The sequence below is a fragment of the Xiphophorus couchianus genome, chromosome 10, assembly GCF_001444195.1.
Source record: "Xiphophorus couchianus chromosome 10, X_couchianus-1.0, whole genome shotgun sequence".
NCBI lineage: Eukaryota > Metazoa > Chordata > Actinopteri > Cyprinodontiformes > Poeciliidae > Xiphophorus > Xiphophorus couchianus.
In genome coordinates, this window is record NC_040237.1 from 3,088,080 (window position 1) to 3,101,660 (window position 13,581).

The following is a 13,581-nucleotide window of genomic DNA, read 5'->3' on the forward strand; positions in this document are numbered from 1 at the left end:
ACCTGTCAAGAACTCAGGAAGCTAAAATATGGGGACAAATGGGTTTTCTAAATGGACATAGACTAATCTATCATACTTCTACATCTGATAACTTTTCTTGATTTTGACAAGAAAAATCTCCATATTTTTTCTTTAGTCTACTAAATAAAAATATTTTAGGTATTCTTAACTGAATAAAGGAAACATTTATTCTGATTCTTTGTCAGATAGAGAGAAACCAAAGTATAGAGAGATTAAATTGTCTCTTTTTATACAGTATATTTAAATATCTGGGAATTTATAAGTCTGGGAATTTATAAGTTGAAGAGGCAGCAGTGAAGTCAGTCACTGGTCCTTTTTCAAAAAAATATATTCTTTCTAACTAAGTCAAGTCTCTTTCTACCCCAATTCTCGACATTGCAATCCCAAGCCTGGTTGTTTTTAGTTTAGTGGGGAAGAAAACAAGCAGGTCGAAGTTAAGAAAGTTACAAAAATATTAATCCCTATGAGTTTATATTTACGGAGAAAAACATATTCCAAATTTTAAGCCCCAACATAAACAACTCCAGTGTTTATGGAGTTGCACAGTTACTGCTACAGGGAGTTTGTAGAAGCTAAGTGACATGATGGAGGATTCTGGAGTACCTGGAGAGAACCGCGGAAGAACATCCAAACATCCATACCAAAAAACCTCTGCTCTGACATAAACCAGGTACAATCTCGCTGCAAAAAATGTTTTCTTTTTGCCATAAAACTAAATCTCAGTCTCTGCTACCCAAACTACACAGCTACAGTACATTTAGGAAACACCACAGCTTCACATTTGTGATGGTAGGACAGAAGCAGCTCTTTTTCTGCCTCACTCCAAAATAACCTGCTGTTTGAGATATTGTTAATGGTTGTCATGGAGACTTGGAGAACCTGAGATGCCACTTATTACCTGCAGATTTCTATCAGTGATGTTTAGAAATACTTTCGGACCTGGATCCTCGACTGTAAATGTGGGCAAGTTTGGCCTGTTTTATGGACAGCACCAAAATAATATTTCAAGTCAAGCAGATACACAACTGGTTCTTTTCCGTAAAAGTGTCGATAACAGAAAACAAATACATCAATCAAAAACATCACTTGATATTTGAGTTAATATGTAAATCATGATTTTGTTAAAGTAAACAAAATCTCTATATTAAGATGTAAAGGGATCTGTTTGTGGCTTCAACACCGTTATTTGCATGAAGGTCATTAAGGCTGTTTAGAGGAACAGATTTGAATCAGGCCAAAAATGACATGAAAATTCACTTTTTATTCAGTTTTTGACCCGCTCTTTGTTTTTGAGTCTTTTCAGCGTGAATATCAAACCATCAAACACTCCAATTTTCACCACTCTGCCTTGTTTGTCTGGGTTTTCTTCGAGCTGAGTGTCATTGGAGAGTAAACTATGTGTACGCTTTCAGTCCTTTGTATTTTTCCCCTCCGCCTCCCTTTTCTCCGGATGTGTGTGCAAGAGAGCCGGCGCGCGTACGTGTGTGTGTGTGTGTGTGTGTGCTCGCAAACGAACCTGTGCAAGCTTTGTTTTTCTTTTGAACATCCCTTTGATGTTGCTGTTTATTTATTTATTTCCCTGCCTGCAAAGGCCCTTTCTCAGCGGTTAGGGCTACAGCGGATTGAGCGTGCGTTGCTTTGAGTGCCATCCATCAGCGCCGAGCCTCTCTGACGGATGAACCGGTGACCCCGGCCCCCTACACCACGGCAGCTCCGAGCTGCAGCTTCGTCGGGGAATTTTTGTTTTTTAAGGAGTCGTGGTGTAACCAGGAGAGCCCTCTGCTTCGTCAACAATCTGTCTGGCTGAGCATCAGTGTGTGCCACTTGTAAAACACCGCTGCTTTGGTTTCTCAGCCGTAATGAAGCCATTTTCTCCAGCTTATTTGTCCGTTTTGAGCCCTGTGGGTTCTGTAGTCACCAAAAGTTACACCGTTCTCTGTGTTTTCTGGTGCTGCTGGTAACAATGAGTAAAAAGCCTGATAATAAATAAATATTTTAAGAGTTTGGACATTTTTTTTCTACCTTATTTTTTTTAGCCAGATAAACAACGAATCCCCGAATTAAGATCATCACACATCTGTTTTATTTGAATGGCATGTTCTCTCGTCTTCCCTTTTTGAACGCCAAGGAAGAGAAGTTTGTCCTTTTTGTCAAATTAAAACAGTATATATTAAGTGCTTCATTTACATTTATCCTACTGGACCATTATTAAGAGCTACAAATTCTGTTTTACACATTTACTTGAATCGTGAGTTTTCTTGTCTTTTCCATTTTGGGCGTAGATGAGTAAATTATGTCTATATAACTTGAAAACACCTTACTTAACCATCATGTTCGCTTGTGTTTCCACTTCTGAAGAGTCAACTTTAAAACTTTTATTTAAATTTCTTTTGTAGGAATTGTCAGGACTGGTTCATATCAGGTGTTTTATTTGCTTGAAATTATATGTTCTCCTATCTTCCCCCTTTTGAGGAGCAGCTTAGAGAAATAGACTCACTCTGTCACCTTTATAAAGTACATAGTTTACATTAAAAGTGCTTTAGCTTAATTTATTTTTCAGAAATTGTTTGGAGTGTCACTGACAACTGCCTTTCTAGAATAGAATGGTTTCTCGTCTTTCCCATTTTGAGGAGTGTCTAAGAGAAATGGGTCTCTAATTCATTCATACTTAAACTGGAAGGAAACAGAGCCTTATTGATTACTTGTTACAAAACGCACCTACGCATTTTGATAACCAAAATATGAATTAAAAATGTTCCAGATTTACTTTAATAAGCGTTATTAGGGGAGCTGCTGAAGATCGTTAACTGTAACAGAAAATTGGATCAAAACCAAAGAAAGATCACATCCAAAAGTTCAAATTTCTGTCTAATTTGTAATTTTAGATAAAGCTATTCCTATTTAAATCAATCCTCCTTTAAAACGAGAAAGATAATTTACTTAAAAACTCAGTGAAAAGTTGTGTAGCTGTCCATGGTGCTGATGAAACCTGATTAACACTGTTTCTGATCTAAATGCTCATCTGGCTCTTTAAATCTTACATGTCAAATATGTTGCAGAGTTTGTCGCTTTGTCTGTCACACAAGAGTCTTTAATTCTCCATTCTGCATGTCAAAGCCTGACGTTGTGCCCTCACAAGTCGTCCTCTTGCAGCTTTTCTGGCATTTCGGAAACCCTTAAACTAAATTTCACATTTAAGAGGACCTTTCTTTCACTTGCAAGGTCAGATGATTTCCCTTTCCATGTTGGTTTCCTCTGCTTTGAAGCAAACCTCTCATGCATGTCCCCCGGCTTCATGTTCAGCTTGTCTTTGTCCACATGTCTGGCCTTTTCTTGGATTCTTGGTCTTCTCAGGTGGATAGCCATCATCCATCAGTCAGGATATTGTAACTCCTGGAGTTAAACCCCTGACAGATATCTACTGAGGCATCACGACTGCTAAAACTCATTTAAGACTATTGACTAACACACACCTGACCTTAAATAAAACAAACATTGTGATTTAACGTTGGATATCTATTGGATTGAAAATGTTTTTTTGATTGGTTTTCCATCAATGATCTTTTATGATAATTGGAGAAATTGCATAAATATTACCTGAAATGGCCATAACCTCCTAATTATGTGGTGATCAGGCCAGTAAATATAAACATAAATCATTACAAAATGAGGTTGTACATACTTTTAGCAGCAATGGTGCCAATAAATGCAGCATTTTAAAAGACACTGAAGGTTGGATTATCCTCTTTGTTTTGGTTGAGATTATGCTATTGCTGTACAATAATATGTCTCTTAAATCACTGAAGGCTTTTATCTCAAATAAATCAACACAAAATAGAAAAAAGAAAGTTAATTCAAGGCTTTTTTATGTACTTTTAACTGTGGTGAAATTAATAAATGTGGGGCCAGTATGAGGTTTTATTTTTCTTCCCACATGGATTTCTGCTCAGCCAAATTTCCAAATTGATTTCACAACTTTTTTTTGCTTAGTGTTTTCTTATAAGATGCTTTGTTCTGTATGTCAAGCTGCTAAATACGTTGGTTTGACTTACATGATTAGGTTAAATCACTATGATGACATCTTCAACCATTTGCATGATTTATGTTCTTTATAGTTTGGAATTGACTTTATTTTTTATTAGCGGTCTCTTCATGAGACATAAAACCCTGAAAATGTCACAAGTTTTCAGTTTTAAAGGACACAGCTCTGCCTGTGAGGCTGAACCATATTTCTAGACGTTTTGTTGGACATAAAGGAAAGTATGAAGTATATTATAAAGCGTTAGAGTTGCACCAAGATAACCCTTACCTTCAGAAAGATTTCCAAGTTTTCTTCCTCTTCTAAGTTTGAATAGCCTATTAAGAGACAAAAACACATCTGTTCATCACTCTTTTCATGTTTTGTCACTTTATGGCAAAATCAATAAATCAATCAAATTAGCTTGTAAGGCACATTTCATCAACAAGGCAGTTCATAGCACTTTACATCATAAAAACATTAAAAAAATTAATAAACAACAACAACAACATGTAGTCACCAATTGCGAAAGCAGCAACAAACATTACATCTTGTCATTTTGTTTAGTGCCGTCCTCAAAATCATCAATACCCATCATTTATTTTGGTGTGAAAGCAGCTCTAAACAGGTGGGTTTTTAGTCTTGATTTAAAGGAACTCAGTGTTTCAGCTGTTTTATGGACGTTTGTTCCAGTTTTGTGTTGCATGAAAGCTGAATGTTGCATCTCTGTATGTGTTTGGGGAATTTATGGAATTAACTTCCAGAAATGTTGAGGAGCAAAACTAATAAAGTCAAGAGCTTTTCTTCAGGAAACCGCGGTTAAAAAGATGACAAGATAAAATCTAATCAGATTTAAGACATTATTTATATCAGAAAGAATGGGTATGGGAACAAGAGAGCTAAAGTTGGTTTAAAAACATGCAAACAAAAATTCAGGAAAACATTCAATTGTATAGTTTTGTTTTATTATTATTTTGTTTGTAATTCCTGGGTGTTAAATTCTGGCCTGTAGTGTGAACTTTTCCAGAGTTGACGGCAACAGAATCCAACAGGAAGTCCATGCGTTCGTACCTGAGGCAGCTACTTTAACACAGCTTCTCTACACTTCCAGTTAAAAAAATATAAACATCTTTTAATATGTTTGAAGCATTAGGGCATTATTATTTTAGGGAAAACAACTAATCTCTTTTTTTTTAGACACTAAGGTCATAAAACATTCTCCAAAATTCTGTAATTTGCAACCGTGGGGAAAATATCTCCCCTTGTAAAGCACTGATATACAGTCTAGCAGCTCAGTTTGAGGGTTTATATTCATCAGGAAGGGAACAAGAGGTGCATCTGTTAACTGAACTGCTCCTAAAAGATGCAGCGCAACTCTCAGACCATCCCTCTGAATCCATGCAGACCTTGAGTCCTGTCCGTCCATGTATCAAATGAGATACTGGAAAAATAAAAAACTACAGCATTCAGGTGAACACTTAATGGAGTCCCTTTGACAATCTGGTTTTAAAGCTGTTTCATTCATTTCTTTAGTGATTTGTGATGATGTAATGAATGAAATGAAGAGGATGCTGATGAGGGTTTCTCACTATTACTCTAAAGTAATAAGTTCTAAAAAATTTTTTGATTTGGAGAAAATATCAAATTTATCACAAGCCTTTATCATCAACAAAATTTAGTCGTGTTCTTCACTTCTTTTAACTGCAGCAATAATTCAAACCACTCATTCATATCTGCAGCCATTATCATGAATCCCTTAGAAAATTTGAGCAAGGAGAAAAAATAAGTTTCCACACAATGAAACGGTGTTGAATGGCCATGTGGAAATAAAAGATGGGCCTTAATGATGGATGAACAATGCACATTTATGACAAGTGTCCTACTAGGACACTTGTCCCAGTAGGACACTTGTTGGTCGCCATGGACAGAAAGAGGAGAGTTGTCTGAAAGAACAGAGGCAAAAACTGTGCAGAAGATCATCTGGAGCTCAGTGTTAGGAGCAGAAGACGCCCACTCAGAACCGAGGACAACCCGAGGTCAACGCACAGCCACCCCGGCACGACTCGACCTCTCTGCATCTTTGAGTAAGGATAAACAAAATTCTTTGTGAAAGCATCAGTCTACCAGTTTTATTTACCTTTTGTTCCCGTTGTCCTGCTTCAGTGAAAGACGGCCACTCGAGAAAGCATTTTCCCTCTTTGAATGAGTCCTGCGGTTCTGAGCGTCCTTTGAAAGGAATTAGATGCGTGCTACTCTGAGATCGTTCTGTATCCAAATTGTTTGCCCTTCAACCGTTTCCATCAAAATCTAATGCAAGATTACATTTGATTTCAATAGCGCACACAGGGGGTTGGATGAATAAGCAGTTTGCTTTGTGCAAGCCATAGAAGAGGATTTATTCTTAATCAAATGGTATAATTTGTTTAGCCTTTACATTTCAGAAATACTGAAATACTCTTGCAACAGGACTAGTGTTACAGTTGAATTCAGAGGGACGGGTACTTTGAATCCACTTTTGGTTCGGGGAAACCTCACTAGAACATAAACAGTTTGGTTTGCTTTAATCAACCTCTAATTTGTTTGCCTGGAAAGTTTGGTTCATTTGGGGAGGTGTGAACAAACAATCAAACTCTGATGTGGACCAAAAGAGCGAACTCTGGTCCGCCTACAAATCTAGGTCTCAGTTTGAGTCTCCATCCACATGAAGATCATTTTTCCTTTTTTAAAAAAAAATCCTACTATAAAGTACTGGTTCATTTACCCAATAATAATATTATAATAATGCATTTTGTTTGATAGCACTTTACAAGATGAAAACAATACAAAAATAAACAAAAAAACCCCAAGATGAGTGAAAAAGCTAACTTGAGTTTTGAGTTGTAATCTAAGCGTCAGAATAGTCAATATTATGGATGTCTGTAGGTACGAAGTTCCAGAGTTGGGGAGCAGAGAGAGAAAAGGTTCTGCTCCCCATGGTGCCGAGGCAGACAGAGGGAATAGTGAGGTGGATAGAAAAGAAAGAAAGGGGAGAGCGGGAATGAGGGAGATTGGACCGGTAGGGAGGATTGATGCACTGGATGGCCTTGAATGTGTACAAATTGTATTCTGAACAAGTTGCTGTAAGACTGGGGAGATATGATAAAATGAGGGGTTTTAGTCAGTTTGGACCATTTGAAGTTTTGGAGGGATTTATTCGGCAGACCAAGAGAAGAGAACTAGCAGCCTGAGATCAGAGCGAAACCACGGAGACAAACTGTTGACTTTGGACAGGATGGATTTAGAGCCAAAGAGTAGAAACTTTGTTGGTTAAGGAAGTTTGACACAAACCAGGATTTTATGTGAGCTCAACAGGAAGTGGTGGAAGAGGGAGGAAGTGATGAATTTGATGAATTAGAAAAGAAGAATTGAGTGTCATTAACAAGGACATGAAATTGATGCTGAATTTACAGAAAATATAGCCAAGGCGTGATTTTTTTCCAGCTTTTCATCACCATATCAACTTTAAATTTGAAATGGGTGAGCAAAAAACAAAAAATGTTCCACTATTTTTTTCTTTAAGTTCCCTTAATACTCCATCCTACCCATAGTAACTCTGGATGACATACAGAAATAAGAAGTAGGAGTACTTATTAAAAAAGACGACAGCTGTGAACTTTAAGTATGCCCAAAGAGCTACAATGGAATAGTTTGGATGAATGGTCCAGTCAAAGTCTAGACACTTAATTGAAACCTCTGGCAAGTCTTTAAAATTGATGCTTGCATCTTCCTATCCAATCTCACAGAGTTGGGGCTGTTTTGGAAAGCAGAATGGACATAAATATTCAAAGCTGGTAGAGAAAAACCTAAAAACACTTACAAGTTATTTGGTTGCAGTGAAACAAACTGTCAAAAAATTCAAAGGATAGTTATTTATACACGGGCAGTCTGAATCAAACCTATTAAAATACAGATTTTTCTCTCTACCAAAGGGAGTAAAATGTCTTTAATTTTTTTTTAAATAAGTCATTACCAAAGGTTTAACTCAATATTAACTTTAAGGCATTGAACATATATGGAATAAAACAAAACTCAAAGGATTTTTAGTCTTTGTATGTAGAACTAAAGAAATATAAGTGCTTTGTGAATTGTTAGAGTCAAACTGTTGGCCTGTGTACAGAATATCCCCATCACAGGTCTCTGCATATTTCTCTTTTCACCTCCTTCTCTCCTGAGTTCAGTGTGTGAATTCAGCATTTTGATCCTGAAGTGTAATTGAGCGTCTCCGTGTTTGGAGAACCACTGAGGGATTGAAGTGCGATCAATCACCTCGCACCGGACTGTCCGCAGTTTTTTTTTTTTTTTACATGTGGCTGAGTCCGTGGGGTGTTCAGTCGTGGGAACCACAGCATGAAAGTTTTCATGGCACTCGTAAAGAGAGAAAAGACAAAGAGAAGAAAAAACCCCTGACGTTTAAGGTCGGTTTATGTTTTTCGCATTGCATTGAAAAATGATTTTTGAAAACTGGGGTTTGTGCCAATGTCTTGTGTCAGAACTGAACCTGGCTTAAATCAGTCTGAGATTCAAAAAATAAAACACGCTAAATGTGTTAATCTAAAGCAGCACTGTGCAATGGGCTGCTTTCAGCTGGGTCAACCTTTGTGGTGCGCTTTAACAAGCATGCCAGGAGAATAATTAATATGTTTTTACACCCTCCTACGTCTGGTCAAAGGAAGACCTATGGGTCAGGGATGTACTTGGCCTATTTAGCATAAAATGAGAACATTAATATCCGGAGACTCAATTATTTTACAAATAGTCGTTTGACACCGCAGGTTATGAGGAGCTCCAACACTTTGAAGACTGCTAGCTTGAGGCGATGACCGTTTTCCAATGAATTGTGGAAAACAGAACAGCATAGATTAAATGAAATTAATGATTTTGTTCAGAATCTTTTAAAATACCTTTGTGAAGTCCTGCAAGCCACAAAAAAATTATATTGTGTCTCAGATCATGAATTAGTGTATTTGGCTCCTAAATGATCTTGAAGTAACTATAATGTGCATAAACAAACATGAAGTTCATTCATGTGAAAATCAATTCTTGGTCTTTCCAGCGAGTTGAAACACACAATCATAGAGTAGAAGATTAGTTTTCTTTTTTGAAAGAAAAAACTAAACAAAACATATTTATAAAGATCATAGAGAAAGAATATCATGTCCAGTAAATTATTAGACTAAATAAAATAAGCCAGAACAAGCCTCGCTTACAATTAAACCAGTGCCAAATTGAAACATACAACTACAGTAAATGTAAAATAAACACTTGTTGACAAAGGGTTAAAAGAAGCGGCAACTCTTTTTCAGCAAAATAAAGCTGTTTAAAACATTACATGTCAAACAATATCTATTTAAATGTCAAAATGAAAGTTATTTCAATGCTCTAACTAGGAGTTTATGAATCTATTTTTAAAAAAAAAAACATGTTACCTCTGCAAACTTCTTTTCCGAGAAGTCTTCCTATGATGTGGAGTCCACATAAGACTGGTTACATATTACCTGTTTATCACAGATTTTTTTTTCCTAATATGCAGTTAATATAACTTCCTTTTCCCCCTGTTTGTCTTGCCTTTCACCACGTTGTGTAATGCAGAGCTGGCCTCATGTTGATGTTTTAAGAGAGTTGCTTTTTGTGATTTAAAGACAGTTTTGAGTCTTTCCTCAGTCTAGCTTTGCATTGGCAACAAACAGAGCTATGCATTATCTGAACATTAGCACCCACCATCCCTGCCTGCGGTTGTTTCCCACATTTAAAATATTTCACACATGCAATCACTCAACAGAATTTTGATGTCATAAACAATTCACCATTCACTTTTGAACAATAATAATAAAATTGAAGTGAAATAGTTCACCTTAGCTGTCCCTTGTTTTGTCTCGTATGAGAGTCCAACGCCGCTGTAGAAGGGTTTTGTGTAAACAGAACAACAACAACAGCAGCAGCAGCTCAGAATGTCAATAAAATCATTCATTACTTACAGAGATTAGTTGGTATTTTTTCAAGATACTTTATTTGATCTAAATTGTAAAGCTTAGTTTATCTGGAGGATGAAGGTCAAAACTAATGGGTGGTTTATCCTACAAGCTTTAAAAGTGACTCCAGACACATAGTTGACCCTAATTCTTTAGTTTTTGGACAATTATAGTCACAATAGCAGTCAGGCATCTGAAAAACCCTCATTTTGAGGACTTGACTGAACCGGCTGTGACTTTCATTCAGTCTCACCTCTCTTTGCTTTTTGCCCTGTAGATCCATACGTTTCTCTTTACCCATAATCCTCCTCCTGACTCCTTCCCCTTCCTCTTACCTGATTAGAATTTCTGGTGTGGCCTCTGGGATCGGATGATTTCAACATATTTTATTTAACCGCTTTTGTAAGCCCTGATATTCAGCAGCTGTGATCTATGGCTGCATTACAATTTCCAGGGTCAAGGAAGGACTTGGTTGTAGGAGACAGTGGTAGGTACAACCGCTGCACAGGTGTGTGGGGGGCGGGAGTGGGAGAGGGGGGGAGGGGTGTGCATGTGCGCGCATGCTGGGTGGAAGTGAAGGGTTATGGAAAAGGGAAAAAACTGAGGGAAAAGGAAAAGAAGAATCTCTCGAGTGGTGTTTAAAAATGAATGAGAAAATGGGTAATCCCAGAGTCGCGGCATGAAAAGAGGTAAAATCAATAAGGCCTCTCAGTTCACTTGGGCCCTCACAAGTCCTTGAGATGAACAAAAAGTTGTGCATTTTGTTGCCACGTCCATACGTCTCAATAGGGAAGTGTGTGTTTGTGTGTAAAGCTCAGAGAGTGTGTGCACAGTAAGAAAGCCTGTATTATTATTTTTTTCTTTAGTGCCTGCGAGCTGTTTTCTAAGGTGAACACAAAAATGTTTTCCCAGAAAAGCTTGGTTTACAATTTGGTACTTGAGTATAACATGGGTCGGTCTTTGGTTTCAAGAGATACCATGGTTTTAAAAAAATGTTCCAGTGGTTTAAACTCCTTTTAATAACTTGCCAGAGCTGGTTAAGGGTTGTTTTCCGTTTATATGACACAGGGTTGCATGGAATGAGGAGTGACACCTTATCCTACCTGCTCCCGCAAGTTGTGAGTCAGCTGTGTGCAATGGTCAAGTGGAGGGAAATTCTCCTAACTTTCTCCTAAGGTGTTTTGGCAAGAACTTGGTTGTAGGAAGAATTTAGAGAGGCTACAGAGAGAAGGAGTTATGTTGGTGCCAAGACGGGATGTGATTGGTACCTAAAGGCTGAAGTCTCTGTTTTTTGTGAGGCTGTCGAGGTTGCCACATCTCTTAAAAGAGGACGATAATGCAAAATTGACATTTGCACATTTTTCTAATTTCCTTTGGGTCTCAGCTGCTTTTATAAACAGTCAAAGAGGTTAAGAAAAGCAACCTAGTTGTTATCTGGCAATAAGTTAATGTTTTTTGGTGTCTGGAAAACGAGGCATTTCAAAAACCTCCCGACTGTTCAGTCATAATCGATGGGTAATGGCACTGCGCTCTTACCCATCAGCCCCAGCTGAGCCCAGTTCCTCCTTAGTAATCTAAGTTGCTAAGTGAGCTGGTTTTACCACTGTAAGAGTTGTACAATGGCTGCTGGAAAAGATAACTGTTTTGTTGACAGAAACCACTTGCTGCATTCTTGTTGGTTGTTCAGGAGTCTCTACTTCTGCTTTTCAAAGCTGTATGATTGTATGTTTATGCATCTGTTTGCAGTCATTTTCACGTTCAAGTGTCAGCACTGAGTCGGGCGTCGTGGCCATAGCAGCAAATAAGTTGTGACAAGTGATTTAAAGTGACAAGTGGCCCTAAAACAGCTCAATCTGTTTGAGATGATTTTTGTATATAAATAAAATCAATTATAATCAGTTACATTTTCTTAAATTTCACAACACCTGCATTTTTATTCAAACATCATCCAGTCAGAATCACAGAGCTGCTCCTACTGACTTACAGTACGTGCATTTTGTAAGCAAATAAAACAAAGCAGATCTCGATCCAGTTGGTAGAAAAGTTTGAAAAGACGTTACTAGAAATGTTATAATTACGTGAGAAAAAGGAGAAATGAAAATACTGTTTTAAAGGAGAGATCATGCAAGTACTGCAACCTTTACAGTGTTGATTCAGCTGACCCAGTACACCAGTCTGAGAATCAAATAAAACTTCCTGGCTGTCATGGATAAACTGACCAGAGAGTTTCCGTGGTGCATAACTTCAGATGAATATTTAACTACCAACATCTACCTGCAGGGAGGCTGCATATAGATGGAGGTGGTAAACAAAGACTTGACAGAAGTATTGGAGGGGCGTCATCTCTATGCAAACAATCTCTACTTCCTTCTGTCCTCCATCTAGTTAAATGTCTGAGAGCTTCAGCTTCTCAATCTGTCCATCCATCCATCCGTTCCCCAAATCATCCACCCATCTCTGTGCTCTTATGCTAAGCAAATCCCCCTCAGTTCTCCTCCCCACCACCCTTTCAGTTCATTAGCGAGCTCCTCAGTAGCCTGTCATGGCGGATGTGCTCCATCAAAGCTGATCGACTCCCCGTTTTTCCAGAAAGATGTCGCAGGTTATCACGGCGCGCTCAGATCTCCGTCTACGGGAGAAGCGTGACTGGCAGGACGTCTTTTGAAGGCAGCGATTCCTCCACTGATGCCTCCCAGTTGGAAATTTAGAATCATGTCTGCTAAGACACCGTATGCAAAGTAAATTAATGTACAGGGGCGAGCCCAACTAAACTCTCCTCTCTAAGAACGTCCAGGCCACTCAGTGCCTCGCAGGCAACCTGGCTTCCTTTGCACTCATCCCTACTTTTCACCTTCCATCTTCGTTCTACGATTTTTGTCTTTTAAAACTGACAACCGACCCAAGGAGAAACTTTCACAAGATTAGACCCGACCCCAACATCTGAAAAATCATAAATGACTTTCTTTAACATTTACTTGGACATGCTGTAATCTCTGACTGTACAGTCAGGGGTGAAGGGCATACGAAAAAGTGGCAAAACATGAATGAAGAGGAGAAAAAAAGGGGGGGTTGCCATTAGCAGCTCGCCTTTCAACATCTTCAGATTATCATGCAAATGACATTGCTGCTACAATTGTACGTCTTTGTAGAGGTAAAGTGTTAATTTCAGTTCAAAGGTTGTGGCGGTATTCTACAGGGAGAAACATGGAGGTGTGATGGAGATGAGAAATGAGGAGGAGGAGGAGGAGGACGGGAGAAGGGGGTTGGTAAATGCTGCTAAGTGATTCGGTTTGGCCATCTCAGCTCGGCTTTTACTTGCTTCTTTGCGTTTTAATGCTTCTTTGGCTGAACATTTACAGAACAACATTAACAGGCTTTAAAGACACACGGCTTGTAGTTGATTTGCCTTTTTACTTGCCTCCAAAGTTATTCAAGTAGTTATTCACTTGCAGCTGGTAACAAAGCTGGTTACCGGGAGACTGACATTTGGAAAGTCAGCACAAATCTTTCCAAATGTTTGCGGTGGCAATTTAA